Here is a 15,481-nt window from a genome sequence, read left to right on the forward strand (position 1 = left end):
CAAACAGAACTGACACAGATACACTTAGTGGCAATATAAATCTCCCTTTTTCTGTGTGGGACACTGCTGCAAAATTCAGGCCCACTGTATTACACTACACGGTATAAGTGGCAGAAAGTGGCTGGCAGATATTTGTCAAAGAGAACGGATACAGATGCACTTAGTGGCAATATAAATCTCCCTTTTTATGTGTGGGAGACTCCTGAAAATAAAAAAACAGGCCCACTGTATTACACTACACAGTAAAAGTGGCAGAAAGTGGCCTGCAGATATACGCCAAACAGTACTGACGCAGATGCACTTTTTTGGCAATATAAATCTCCCTTTTTATGTGTGGGAGACTGCAGCAAATAAAAAACAGGCCCACTGTTTTACACTACACAGTATAAGTGGCAGAAAGTGGCTGGCAGATATACGCCAAACAGAACGGATGCAGATGCACTTAGTGGCAATATAAATCTCCCTTTTTATGTGTGGGACACTGCTGCAAATAAAAAACAGGCCCACTGTTTTACACTACACAGTATAAGTGGCAGAAAGTGGCTGGCAGATATACGCCAAACAGAACGGATGCAGATGCACTTAGTGGCAATATAAATCTCCCTTTTTATGTGTGGGACACTGCTGCAAAATTCAGGCCCTCTGTATTACAGTACACAGTATAAGTGGCAAAAAGTGGCTGGCAGATATGTGCCAAACAGAACGGACGCAGATGCACTTAGTGGCAATATAAATCTCCCTTTTTATGTGTGGGAGACTGCTGCAAATAAAAAACAGGCCCACTGTATTAGACTACACAGTATAAGTGGCAGAAAGTGGCTGGCAGATATACGCCAAACAGAACGGATGCAGATGCACTTAGTGGCAATATAAATCTCCCTTTTTATGTGTGGGTCACTGCTGCAAAATTCAGGCCCTCTGTATTACACTACACAGTATAAGTGGCAGAAAGTGGCTGGAAGATATACGCCAAACAGAACGGACGCAGATGCACTTAGTGGCAATATAAATCTCCCTTTTTATGTGTGGGACACTGCTGCAAAATTCAGGCCCACTGTATTACACTACACAGTATAAGTGGCTGGAAGATATATATATTAAAAAAAGGGACTGTACTACAATAACAATCTCCCTACAGTGATCTCAGGACAAGTATGGCAGCCAGCAATAAAATGGACTGCTGTACACAAAAGTGTGGACAAATAAACAATAGAACTGTGCAGAAAGGAGCAACAGGACTTTTGCTTTTAAAAAAGCAAGTTGGTTTGCACAGCGGCGTACAAACAGCAATGCAGCTATCAGGGAGCCTTATAAGCTACAGAGCTAATGCACAGAAATCTAGCCTCCACTGTCCCTGCAAAGAAAAGGTGGTGTTGGACAGTGGAAATCGCTACAGCACAAGCGGTTTGGGGGTTTCTTTCCTCCCTAACAATATCCCTGCTTCTGATGAAGCTGCAGCAACCTCTCCCTATGCTCAGATCGGCAGAAGTAAGATGGCGGTCGGTGTGCATGCCCCTTTATAGCCCCTGTGACGCCGCAGAAAGCAAGCCAATCACTGTCATGCCCTTCTCTAAGATGGTGGGGACCGAGACCTATGTCATCACGCTGCCCACACTCTGCGTCCACCTTCATTGGCTGAGAAATGGCGCTGAAAGCGTTATAAGAAACGCAACTTTGGCGCGAAGATTGCTGACAGCATGGCCGATCCCACACTGGGATCGGGTCGGGTTTCACGAAACCCGACTTTGCCGAAAGTCGGCGATTTTTAAAAATGTCCCATCCGTTTCACTCAACCCTAGTCACAAGCCATCAAACAAAGATGAACTGCTAACATTTTTGCGCCAGGAGCAGTGTGAAAGAATGGTGGAAAGCATGCCAAGATGCTTGAAAGCTGTGATTAAAAATCATGGTTATTCTGCAAAATATTGATTTCTGAACTCATCCTGAGTTAAAACATTAGTATTGTTGTTTATAAATGATTATGAACTTGTTTTCTTTGCATTATTTGAGGTGTGAAAGCACAGGGTTTTTCGTTGTAATTTTGAATATTTTTCTTTTTCAGAAAAAAAATACAAATATTATTGCTTGGAAATTCAGATACATGTTGTCAGCATTTTATAGAATAAAAGAACAATATACATTTTACTCAAAAATATACCTATAAAGAGAAAAATCAGACAAACTGAACATTTTGCAGTGGTCTCTTCATTTTTGCCAGAGCTGTATGTCTGCTGTGATATATGTGATGCAGTAACCCCTATGACAGGTAGGGGGCGCTGCATGATCTCCCCAGTATGCACTTGGAGGCGTGATGGTGTAGAGAGAAAGTTTGGCAGGATTGTAAATGGCCAATATGTGTGTTGCAGAGGAGGTTACTCTGCACTGTCAATCTGATGTATTGTGGTTATGCTGGGACCTGTAGTCCCTCAAGAGTTTGTGTTATGTGTATAGTTCTCATGGGAGATTGGCAGGGCTAGTCATGAGAGATGGGAGGGTCAGACTAGCCACACACACACTCCCACCCAGGGGAGTGGTTACCAGTATGTAACGTGACCAGGGTGTGGGTCAGTGTTCGTTGTGAGCTCCCTGTGTGTGGGGCTGAGAGGTGTGTCCGGTAGGTCCTGTGTGGTTCCTGTGTATGGACCTGACCGGTGAAGGTGCTGGCTTGTCCTAGGAATGACTAGGGTCCTGTAAGCACCTGAGACCGAGGAACCTGGTGTATGGTCGGTGCTGGATTGTCCTAGGAATGACTAGGGTCCTGCAAGCACCTGAGACGTGAGACTTGGCTTCGGGTGGCCTGGGTATTGGACGTTCCCGGCTGGGGAAGGACGTCCTGAAGAGTACCCGGACTAGGCCACCAGGCGGGGTCCTGGCTACCTGGGTGTTGGGAGGTCCTGCGCGGAGGACCGGATCCCTGAATAGCATGAGGTGAGGACCGGGATCTGCGGAGCCAGTGACAGTTACTGTGTGGGGAAGCTGGAGTCCTTTGGGGAGGTCTGGACCGACTACTGTGTGCCGGACAGGCAAGTTGGGGATCCCCGTTAGGCAGCTTACCCAGAAGAGTGTTAACGGAGTGTGGGGAAGCTGGAGTCCTTCGGTGAGGTCTGGACTGACTACTGTGTATTGACCAGGCAAGTTGGTGATCCCCGTTAGGCAGCTTACCCAGAAGAGGTTAACGGAGTCGGCAGGTGGAGCAGGAGCTCCCGTCAGGTACCAAAGAGACTGTTGGTGCCTGTTGTGTTTTATGTAATATAAGTAATGAACTTTGCATAACCCGGTTTATGGCATTTTTAATAAACCGCATGGACTGTTTTGTTTGAAAGTTGTGCCTGGCTACATTAATCCCGCGCCAAGCGAGTGTCCCCCAATACACTCAGTAAGAGAAATCTTACATGTGGTGGAGAATTTTGGCAACGATCCAGGTGGCACACGTGGAGTTAATTGCTGTGGCAGAGCCACGAAGGTGACAAGCCTCTAGCTGTAACTCGGCGAGGTTACGAAGGTGACAAGCGTCTGCTGTGACTCGGCTGGGTCACGAAGTTGACAAGCGGCAGCGGTGGAGCCGTGCAGAGCCGTGTGGAGAGTAGCCGCGGTTGCAGCGAGAAGTTCCGTAGCAGCCAGAGCTGCAGTGACAGCAGCGGTGACTTGTGGTTTGCTGCCGGTTATGTGTGACTGCAGCGTGAGCTGTGGCAGTGCCAGCAGGTGCTGGTGAAGAGTCGAAAAAAAAAAAAAAAGAGGGACATTTTTTTTTCTGTTTGCAGACTCTTAAAGGGCCAGAGTCACATTAGTGTATTGTGTGAACTGGGGTCTGAGTATCGTGGGGAAGTCCACGGGGTGTATCCCAGGGAAAGATCTATCCCAAATTGTGAGCGGTGTCCCAAATGGAGATGGTTGTCCAAAAAGGGGCGGAGTCCCAAAAAGGGGCGGTAACCCGAATAGGGGTAGTAGCCCAAAAAGGGGTGGAATCTCAAGAGGGGGCTATATCCCGAACAGGAGTGGTGTCAAAAAACAGAGCACTTGTCCAAAAAGGGGGCGGAGCAAAAAAAAGGGGTGGCAATCAGTGAGGAGTCACGACTATGTCCTATTTGGCTGGCAATCAGTGAGGAGCCACGTCTGTGTCCTTTTTGGCTGAATGGAGAGCGTGTGCAGGGGTTGTTAGACCCGGGGAGAGAAGCGTCTTTACTGAGAACCCTGCCAGGAAGTTCTGTATCACCTGGGGACACTAAATGTCTTCAGGCAGCCACTCTCTCCGTTACTGCAGCTGATGTTTCCACATACCATGAGGTGGTTGTAGTCCCGAGCTTGCCGTGTCCTATGGTTATAGGACAAGATTTGGTGACACTGTGGGACTCGTGGAAAAAGGTTGAAGTGTTTGTGGATGTTATGTGGATGGGTGGTAGTATTAGTGAGAATGCGCCCCCTAGAGTTGACAGTCCTAAGGTGGGCGGGACCAAAGAAAATGATAAACGTGCCCAACTTACGGACATGCCACCTGAAGTGTGCCACAATGCGACTGGTAGTGGTCTGGTGGAAAAAATAAGTGGAGCTGACACCCAGACAGAGAGGGACTTGCGGGATCTTCGTACTCTGGGTGGTGACTATGACAGGTCATGGCCAGTAATAGGCGCTGGAGCGGAGTATGACCCTGTGCTAACACACGTACTGACACAGAGAAACGACAGGGCTCCACAGACTGAAGTCATGATAGCGGGGGCAGCCATTCCAGAAGTTGTGACCTGTTTAGGAAGGGACGGCTGGTTCCTGGATGACAGATCGGGTGGTGGTGACTCCCAATCAGACGGTGACGAAGGCGGTAAAGAGGGCAGTAAGACTGACTCTGGTATAAGGAGAAAAACTTCCTCCCGTCGCCGAAGACATAAAAGAGGCAAAGGGGCTGAACCAGTTGCGCCTTGTGAAGATTTGATGGGAGATACGGAAGACCTGGAGTGTGTGAAGTACTCTGAAGTCCCTGTGAATCAGGACGAAGCTAGGGTTGTCACTACTGAAGCCCTAGAGAGGGTTGAACCTGTTAGTGAAGAGATAGGAAGATCTCTGAAGAGGCAGAGTGTGGGTGAGCAAACTGGCCCATCTGAAATAGAGCTGATTAAAGAGACAGTGAAAGAACATGTCGAACGAGAAAGGGTCCTGAGACAAGAGGCTGAGCACAGGGTGAATGAGCTGGAGAAGGAAGTCTCGGAGCTCAGAGGTCACCTGTTAACCTGGCAAGGTGTGAACAAAGCCTTAAGGGAAGATGTGAAAGGGCTCAGAGAAGCATTAAGTGGTCTTCTACAAGAGAAGAAGATGCTGGTCGAAGACTCACATCTGCTAATGCCCATCTTGACCAGGGGTCTGGAAGAGGGTAAAGCTGAAGAAGAGTGGGCGTTAAGAGCCAAACGAGATAGTCACCCGGTTGTGGCAGATGTCTTGTCGGAAAGGTCGATGGCAAAACAGGCGCCATCCGTTCCTGAAGAAAGTGAGAATCCACTCGTCAAGTGTGTGATAGATGTACCTGAAGAGGCGCAAGATGCATGTACCGGTGAGGGTGTGCATGAAGCCTTTAAAAAGGCAGTAGAAGCGTGTAGTGTGCATTGGGCACTAGAGACGAAACAGTTGGTGATACTGTCGACTAAGGAAGTCACAGTGAAGCGGGTAGCTGTCCTGAAGGATATGCATCTACAGTGCCTCCGCACAAAACAGATGATCCTGTTGAGGAATAATGAAGCCACTCGACGTTTGGAGCAAGCCAGGAAAGCTCAAAGTCATCTGGGCTTGGTGGAAGACACAGTGCGAGTACCCAGAAATCTGGTGGGGAAGATCATTGGTAGATTTGGGAAAGTGATGCAGGAGATGGTGAATATATCCGGTGTAAAGAGACTGAGGATTCCGGCTGATGATGAGGCCCAGGTGGGTGAAGATGGGATGGTTCGATTCCTTGTTGTCGGGTCCCAGGAGAGTCTAAGGAATATCAGGATGCTCCTAGGGTATCGCGTGACATACCTGAAAGAAATAGAGCAGCTAAGACTGTACAGACAGCAGGTCAATAAACAGCTGCAGAACACAGGATGGCGGCCGCCTTCTTCCCAAGGAAAAGGGAAGAAAAGGGAACCTTCAAATAGTGGAATGTTTGATCGCCAAGGAAGAGTTGAAGGCAGTAACTCCTCAGTTAACTCAGTGTTGAGTGACCTAGGTGGGAGACCTGGTAGGGAAAATGTGGTGACTAAAGGTTTGGTGACACAGACAGACTGTGACTTAAGGGCCAAAGCTCAAGGCCTACGTGTTGACCGCTGGGAGCGGGGTAATCCCAACAAGGGTACGATTATGAGTGTTGCTCAAAACCGACTGAGACGGTTTGCTCGACTGGTAGGGCAAGATAACGTGCGTGACCTGTCTCGAGATTACAGGTGTTTGACAGGTGTTCAACCCCACAGGTGTGAACAGGGGGGGGGATATGTGATATATGTGATGCAGTAACCCCTGTGACAGGTAGGGGGCGCTGCATGATCTCCCCAGTATGCGCTTGGAGGCGTGATGGTGTAGAGAGAAAGTTTGGCAGGATTGTAAATGGCCAATATGTGTGTTGCAGAGGAGGTTACTCTGCACTGTCAATCTGATGTATTGTGGTTATGCTGGGACCTGTAGTCCCTCAAGACTTTGTGTTATGTGTATAGTTCTCATGGGAGATTGGCAGGGCTAGTCATGAGAGATGGGAGGGTCAGACTAGCCACACACACACTCCCACCCAGGGGAGTGGTTACCAGTATGTAACGTGACCAGGGTGTGGGTCAGTGTTCGTTGTGAGCTCCCTGTGTGTGGGGCTGAGAGGTGTGTCCGGTAGGTCCTGTGTGGTTCCTGTGTGGTTCCTGTGTATGGACCTGACCGGTGAAGGTGCTGGATTGTCCTAGGAATGACTAGGGTCCTGTAAGCACCTGAGACCGAGGAACCTGGTGTACGGTCAGTGCTGGATTGTCCTAGGAATGACTAGGGTCCTGCAAGCACCTGAGACCGTGAGACTTGGCTTCGGGTGGCCTGGGTATTGGACGTTCCCGGCTGGGGAAGGACGTCCTGAAGAGTACCCGGACTAGGCCACCAGGTGGGGTCCTGGCTACCTGGGTGTTGGGAGGTCCTGCGCGGAGGACCGGATCCCTGAATAGCATGAGGTGAGGACCGGGATCTGCGGAGCCAGTGACAGTTACTGTGTGGGGAAGCTGGAGTCCTTCGGTGAGGTCTGGACCGACTACTGTGTGCCGGACAGGCAAGTTGGGGATCCCCGTTAGGCAGCTTACCCAGAAGAGTGTTAACGGAGTGTGGGGAAGCTGGAGTCCTTCGGTGAGGTCTGGACTGACTACTGTGTATTGACCAGGCAAGTTGGTGATCCCCGTTAGGCAGCTTACCCAGAAGAGGTTAACGGAGTCGGCAGGTGGAGCAGGAGCTCCCGTCAGGTACCAAAGAGACTGTTGGTGCCTGTTGTGTTTTATGTAATATAAGTAATGAACTTTGCATAACCCGGTTTATGGCATTTTTAATAAACCGCATGGACTGTTTTGTTTGAAAGTTGTGCCTGGCTACATTAATCCCGCGCCAAGCGAGTGCCCCCCAATACACTCAGTAAGAGAAATCTTACACTGCCTTCTGGTCTGCCTCATTTTAGTAGGCTTGTCTGCCTCTGGAATAAGAGATAGAAAGTTCTCCTTGTAGCCTGGGTCTAGAAGTGTCACACACCAGTAATGAGTGTCACCCATAATTTGGGGAACGCGAGGGTCACAGGAAAGGCAGCGTAACATTTACTCAGCCATGCATGCCAGACTGCTAACAGGCAAGACTTACGAGTCCTCACCAAGAGGACGACTGGCCAGGTTCTCCTCCTCCCTGTCCTTAGGCCATACATGCTGAACAGATGGTATGACAGTTGTGCAGGTAGTACCATCTATAGTGCATGAAACTAGCTCCTGTTCTTCTTCTTCCTCCTCCTCCTCATCCTCAGGCATCCAATCCACTTTGGGATGAAATGAGGCTGAGCTCTGTGTAATCACACTGTTTGGTTCCATGCTCCATCTCATCGTGCTCCGCTTTCAATGCATCCTCTTTTATTGTGATACTCATCATAGAAAAAATTATCGCACACTCGATACTGGTATGATGCAGAAAAAGGTTTATGCCAATTTTATTCAAGAAAAAACAAAGTGATAGTTTGCCATAGATAGAACGGAACCCGACGTTTATTCGGACTCCCATGACAGCACCACGAGAGAGGGGATCCGCCCCTTTAGGAACAGGAAACCCACAGATACAAAAGGGCGGCACCTCTCCCACGCATCAGTTGGTTTCCTGTTCCTAACGGGACGGGATCCTACAGATTTTCAAAAGGATCCCAGGCCGGCCGGCCGACTCAGGTAGCGGGGGGGTCTCCTACCTCGGCCGGTGCGGAATCCCTGGTAGATGTCGCAATGGTCCTGGCAGGGCTGCATATGGCCGACATTCCAGCAGAGAGTGGTCACCGGTGGTGTCCTGACTCTAGACCAGCGCCGCGTGAGTATGTCCCCTCCTTCTGGGTGCGGGGTCTCGGGAATGCGGCGATGCTGGGCGCCATCCGGAGGTGCTGCGGCTCTGTCCGGCGTCCTCGCCGCTCTGTGCGTTGAGGGGAAGCGCTGGGAGGCCGGGTGACGCCGGGGGGAGGAGTCGGCAGTCACTTCCGGGTTTCTGGGGTCCTGCGCATGCGCAGTGATTTCCAAGATGGCGGCGCCCACCGGTATAGCGTCGCCGGCGTTCTGAGCCCCAGGGTTTACCACCTGCACCAGGGGGAGGCCGGATGAAGTAATCAGGGGAGCGCTAGGCACAGCTGCTGGCTGGGGGAGAGATTATAAAAAGAACTCCGGATCGTGATCCCTTGCTTCTGGCCTCATATCTGGTGAAGATGGAGGATGAGCACGTGCAGCTTCTGGAAGCCCAGAAGCCTAAAGAGAAGGATCGCGACAAGAGGAGTAGTGAATCTGGCCACAAAAGCACCTCCAGACAGGGGTCTGGAACGTCAGCCAGGAGAAATCCCCCTCGCATTCCGGTACTTTTTTTTTGGGCAGCGCTGGTAAGTGATCTTCGTGAAAGTTCACTCAGTGACATGATTCCCCTCATATGTTCCATTATAGGGGAAGAAATGTGCCGGGAAGGCAAAACACAGGGAGTGTGGAATCTGCGGAGTTCCCCTACCTGATTCGTGCCCTAAAAAGTTATGTGGCCCCTGTATACAGCAGACGGTGAGGTCTCAGTAAAGGGGAGAGGGGGACAGCATTATATCTACAGGGATTAGATTGCTTTACTTACCCCCCTCAGGTGGCGGAGGAATCCCTTACTATGACCACCAGCTTAAAGGAGATGATCAGGATGGAGGTCAGACAATCCTTAAAGGGTTTTTCTCATGCAGGAAGCTCTAAATCCAAAGCTCCGCTACTCTCCGATTCTTCAGTAGAAGAGGATAAGGAGGAAGTTTTCTCTGGTTCGGCTGCGTCATCCTCTTCCTCGGATGAGGACACCGCCCGCTTCTGTCTACCCCTTGAACGAGTGGATAAGCTGGTCAAGGCGGTTAGAGGAACGATGGGCATAACGGAACCGAGACCCCAACTTTCCAAGGAGGAAATTATGTTTAGTGGGTTGGAGCAGAAAAAACGTAGAGTCTTCCCGCTCAACGAAAAAATCCAGGCTCTTATCCATAAAGAGTGGAAAAAACCTGAGAGAAAGGGTTCATTACCTCCAGCGCAGAAGCGCAGATACCCGTTTGATGATCCTGCAGTCACCAACTGGGAAAAAGCCCCCAAGTTGGATGCGGCAATAGCCAAGGTGGCCAAACAGGCCTCTCTCCCTTTTGAGGACATGGGGACCCTTAAGGACCCCCTTGATAGAAAAGCGGACACCTTTCTAAAAAGTACCTGGGAGATGGCGGCCGGTTCTTTAAGGCCTGCGGTGGCTTCAACCTGTACGGCCAGATCAATGATGGTCTGGTTGGAACAATTAGAGACTCAGTTAAAAGAAGGTGCATCAAGGGATTCTATCCTGACCGCCTTGCCACTGATCCAAGAAGCAGCCGCTTTTTTATCAGATGCGTCTATTGACTCTGTCAAAATGGCTGCTAGGGCAGCAGGACTCTCGAATGCGGCCAGAAGGGCGCTTTGGCTGAAATGTTGGCCAGGCGATATACAGTCAAAATCAAAACTCTGCATCATTCCATGTAAAGGGGAGTATCTATTCGGACCCACCTTAGATGAACTCCTAGAGAAAGCGTGAGACGACAAAAAGAAGTTCCCCAACCTGCTGGGGTCCTACCATCGTCCCTTTAATAAAAGAAGGTTTGGTCGCGGAGGGAAGCGTACCTTTTCACCTTCAAGGGATCGGTCTAGGTGGGACGACAGACGTAGACGAGGTACGGGATATATGTTCCGTCGTTCCTCAAAAGAAAGGAAGAAGGAGGATAAATGACTAGGAGCCCCGGTGGGGGGCAGACTTTTGCATTTTGGATCAGAATGGTCAAAGATCACGAATAGTGTCTGGGTGCAGGATACTATTTCTCGAGGTCTTACTTTTGAGTTTTGCCATACCCCACGGGATAAATTTATGTTAACACCCTTACGTTCTAATCCCCTAGAGCAATCTGCTCTAGAAGAAGAGGTTTGGTCTCTCTGTTCTAAAAATGTTCTTACACAAGTTCCAGAGACTGATAGAGGGAAAGGATTCTATTCTCCCTTGTTTCTTATTCAGAAACCGGATAACTCGTATAGAACCATTATAAATCTCAGACATCTTAATAGTTTTTTGGTTAAGCATACCTTTAAGATGGAGTCCATCAGCTCGACAATAAAGATACTATTCAAAAACTGCTTCATGGTGGTAGTCGACTTAAAGGATGCCTATTACCACGTACCTATTCATGTGGATTTCCAGCAGTTCTTGAGGGTAGCAGTATTAATGGGAGGAGTTATTTATCACTTTCAGTATAGAGCTCTTCCTTTCGGTATAACATCAGCCCCTAGAGTATTCACAAAAATAGTGGCAGAGGTGATGGCCCACTTACGAGAATCTAATGTCCTTATTGTCCCATACCTTGACGATTTCCTCATAATAGGTAACTCGGTAGAACACTGTTTGTCCCAACTAGAACTAACTAAGGTTACGCTGGAACGCCTAGGCTGGATAATTAATTTTGAAAAATCTCGATTACAGCCTCAAAAAATTCAGAAGTTTCTGGGCTTATTACTAGATTCAACTACACAGCAGTGTTATCTTCCGGAAAATAAACTATCTCAGATTCAGCATCAGGTACTAAAAGCAGTAAATACACCCTCTATGACCCTGCGGCAAGCTATGTCCCTGTTGGGGTCGCTCACATCGTGCATACCAGCGGTAAGGTGGGCACACTTTCACACTAGATCCCTCCAAAAAGAGATTTTGGTTAAGGATAGGATCTTGAGGGGTGTATTAGAGGAAAAAATAACGCTAGAACCAGCAACTCTCAAATCCCTAAATTGGTGGCTGGATAGGGATAATTTATCAGCAGGTGCTCCCTGGATGATAGACGTGTCCCGGGTTGTGACTACGGATGCCAGCTCCTCAGGTTGGGGGGCTCACATGAATGACATTATAGTGCAAGGCCAATGGGAACCATACTCAACGTCCTCTTCCAATCAGAGAGAATTATTAGCAATCGATTCGTCAGTTAAAAACCTCCTCATGTATCTGCAGGGCCACCACGTCAGGATCCTCTCAGACAACCGGGTGGCAGTCTCCTACATAAATCATCAAGGAGGGACACACTCCGAGGCTCTGATGCAGATCACAGATCGTCTCCTCCGGATGGCAGAAGAGAATTTACAATCTTTGACTGCTCTGCACATCACAGGAAAAGACAACATAAAAGCGGACTTTCTCAGCCGCAATGTTCTAAAGCAAGGAGAATGGTCTCTAAACGGAGACATCTTCAGACAGATTGTACGCTTGTGGGGTCAACCGGTAGTGGACCTATTTGCCACAAGAGAAAACAAAAAAGTAAAAAAACTTTTGTTCCCTAAATCCCAGGGAGAATCCACTGGCAGTGGATGCATTCCTCATAAAATGGGATTTTTCTCTGGCATACGCCTTCCCGCCACTGAACCTACTACCTCTAGTGGTGAGGAAGGTCAGAGAGGATCGTGCGAGACTCATTCTGATTGCTCCCTTTTGGCCCAGGAGAACCTGGTTTTCATGGCTCAGGATGATGTCAGTGGGCGATCCCTGGGTACTTCCAGACATCCCAAATTTGCTCTCCCAGGGGCCGATACTCCATCCACAGGTGAAGGGACTTCATTTGACGGCTTGGAGTTTGAGCGGTCATTGTTAGAAAATAAAGGCTTCTCTCCTAAATTAGTCGATACCCTTTTAAGAAGTAGAAAGCCAATAACCATAAGAATCTACTCCAGAACCTGGAGAAAGTTCTTAATTTCCTCAGAATTTAATATTAATGACGGTGTACCAATACGTCAAATATTGGAATTTTTGCAAAGAGGGTTAGAGTTAAAACTCTCCACAAGCACATTAAAAGTACAAGTTTCTGCACTTGGAGGCCTGTTCTCATGTAATATTGCGGGAAACTACTGGGTGTCGAGAATCATTAAGGCGGTCGGTAGAATTAGACCACTTTATAGAAACAAAATGGTACCATGGGATTTAAATCTTGTCCTTTCTTCTTTGACAAAACCCCCTTTTGAGCCGTTGAATGAAGCCTCAGTCAGGATGTTGTCTCTCAAAACAGCTTTCCTAATAGCTATAACATCTGCTCGTAGGATAGGAGACATCCAGGCACTCTCTAGACTTCCCCCGTATATAGAATTTCTCCAGGATAGAGTTATCCTTAGACCGGACCCAGCCTACTTACCAAAAGTAGTATCTCAGTTTCACAGATCGCAGGAAATAGTTTTACCTTCATTTATCCCTAATCCGTCTAACCCTAAAGAAAGGGGAGCTCCATACCTTAGATGTCAGGAGATGCCTTCTTCAATATATCTCGGTCACTAATGATTGGAAGAAGGACAATGCGCTATTCCTGTCCTTCCAAGGTCCAAGGAAAGGGGCTAGAGCATCTAAATACATACTAGCTAAATGGATTAGGGAGGCTATCTCTCTTGCTTACACGACAGGTGGGGGTCCGGCTCCGCAGAATCTGAGGGCACATTCCACCCGAGCCATGGCGTCATCCTGGGCAGAGAGGTCTGGAGTGTCGATCGACCAGATATGTAAGGCGGCCACATGGTCATCCCCTTCCACCTTTTTCAAACACTATAGATTGGACTTGGGGTTCTCCTCAGATCTCACCTTCGGGTTAAGGGTGCTGCAGGCTGTGGTCCCTCCCTAAAAATGTCTTACATCTCTGTAAATCTCTCGTGGTGCTGTCATGGGAGTCCGAATAAAGCATTAAGCTACTTACGGGTAGCGGCATTTTTCGGAGGCCCATGACAGCACCCTTAGTTCTCTCCCTTTTCACATGGGGTTGCACATCTTGAAGTTATAGATAATGTAAAGAAAAAATGTTATCTTCTCACGTGTGTTACTTTATTAAAGTCATTGTGTTTAATTGTATGCAATATTGTGTTTGCTTGTCATTAACTGCGGTAGTCCTCTCAGGCTCTGTAATCCAACTGATGCGTGGGAGAGGTGCCACCCTTTTGTATCTGTGGGTTTCCTGTTCCTAAAGGGGCGGATCCCCTCTCTCGTGGTGCTGTCATGGGCCTCCGAAAAATGCCGCTACCCGTAAGTAGTTTAATGCTTTCGACCCTCCCGGGCCTTATTCATGGGGTTACTTAAGTCCTTTGATATACATGCATAAAGATGGCAGTAGTGGAAGAGGACCAAGCGATCCCTGTTTTAAAGAGCATAACCTTATAGTGAGGCCAGTTTTAATGTGAGCAGAAAGCATTTCAGAACACAGAGAAGCTGGGTGGTGACACTAATTATGGCTACGCCGCTCACCATCTTGGTGGAGTCCTCAAAGTTTTGTAGGATGGTGCATATGTCTGACATCCATGTCCACTCCTGAGTAGTGTTGAGCGATACCTTCCGATATTCGAAAGTATCGGTATCGGATTGGATCAGCCGATACCGGCAAAATATCGGATCTCGCCGATACCGATGCCCGATACCAATACAAGTCAATGGGACACAAATATCGGAAGGTATCCTGGATGGTTCCCAGGGTCTGAAGGAGAGGAAACTCTCCTATAGGCCCTGGGATCCATATTCATGTAAAAAATAAAGAATAAAAATAAAAAATATGGATATACTCACCCCTCCGGCGGACCCTGGACCTTAGCGATGTAACCGGCAGCCTCCGTTCCTAAGAATGCAAAGTGAAGGACCTTCGATGACGTCGCGGCTTGTGATTGGTCGCGTGACCGCTCACGCGACCAATCAGAAGCCGCGACGTCATTGCAGGTCCTACACTCACTGCATTCTTAGGAACGGAGGCTGCCGGTTACACCGCTAAGGTCCAGGGTCCGCCGGAGGGGTGAGTATATCCATATTTTTTATTTTTATTCTTTATTTTTAACATGAATATGGATCCCAGGCCCTGAAGGAGAGTCTCCTCTCCTCCAGACCCTGGGAACCATACACTGGGAACTTCCGATTCCGATTTCCGATATCACAAAAATATCGGAACTCGGTATCGGAATTCCGATACAGCAAATATCGGCCGATACCCGATACTTGCGGTATCAGAATGCTCAACACTACTCCTGAGGTCTTATGTGTGGAGTCTGAACTGAATGCCGAAGGCCTTGTTGAGGCTGATAGTCAACAACTGCCCTCTTCTGCTCACAAATTCTTTACAACATCTGCAGTGTAGAGTTCAAATGTATGGGAACATCACACACCAGTCGGTGAGCCGGAATCTGCAAATGCTGCTGAAGCACGACAAAGGCAACGGAAGCTGGAGCTGACTTTCTAAAATGAGCACACAGGCAGCGTACTTTGACAAGCATATCAGGCAGCTTCGGGTAGTTTTTTGAAAATGCTGAACCACAAGGTTAAGCACATGGGCCAGGCATGGTGCATGTGTGAGCTCACCTTGTCTGAGAACCGCCACCAGGTTCCGGCCATTGTCACACATGACTATGCCTGGCTGTAGGTTCAGTGGTGTTACACACAGATCTGCCTGCTCTTTCAGAGATGTCCACAACTCTTCAGCATTGTGCATTTTGTCACCTAAGCATATTAGCTTCAGCACAGCCTGTTGCTGCCTGGCTGAGGCAGTGTTTCCAACTTGTGATTGATGTGGTTATTTCGGAGATGGAGGCTGAAGAGGAGGAGGTGCAGGAGCTGTAGACTGTGAGGGCAACCCTGACTGATGTAGGGACTGCAATCCTCGGCATCGGTAGGACGTGTTCCATCCCAAGGTCTAACTGGGCCCTGGCTTCCACCATGTTAACCAAGTGTGCCATCAGCGAGATGTACCGTCCCTGCCCACAAA

This window comes from Ranitomeya variabilis, chromosome 6 (genome assembly GCF_051348905.1).
Source record: "Ranitomeya variabilis isolate aRanVar5 chromosome 6, aRanVar5.hap1, whole genome shotgun sequence".
In the NCBI taxonomy this organism is placed as follows: domain Eukaryota; kingdom Metazoa; phylum Chordata; class Amphibia; order Anura; family Dendrobatidae; genus Ranitomeya; species Ranitomeya variabilis.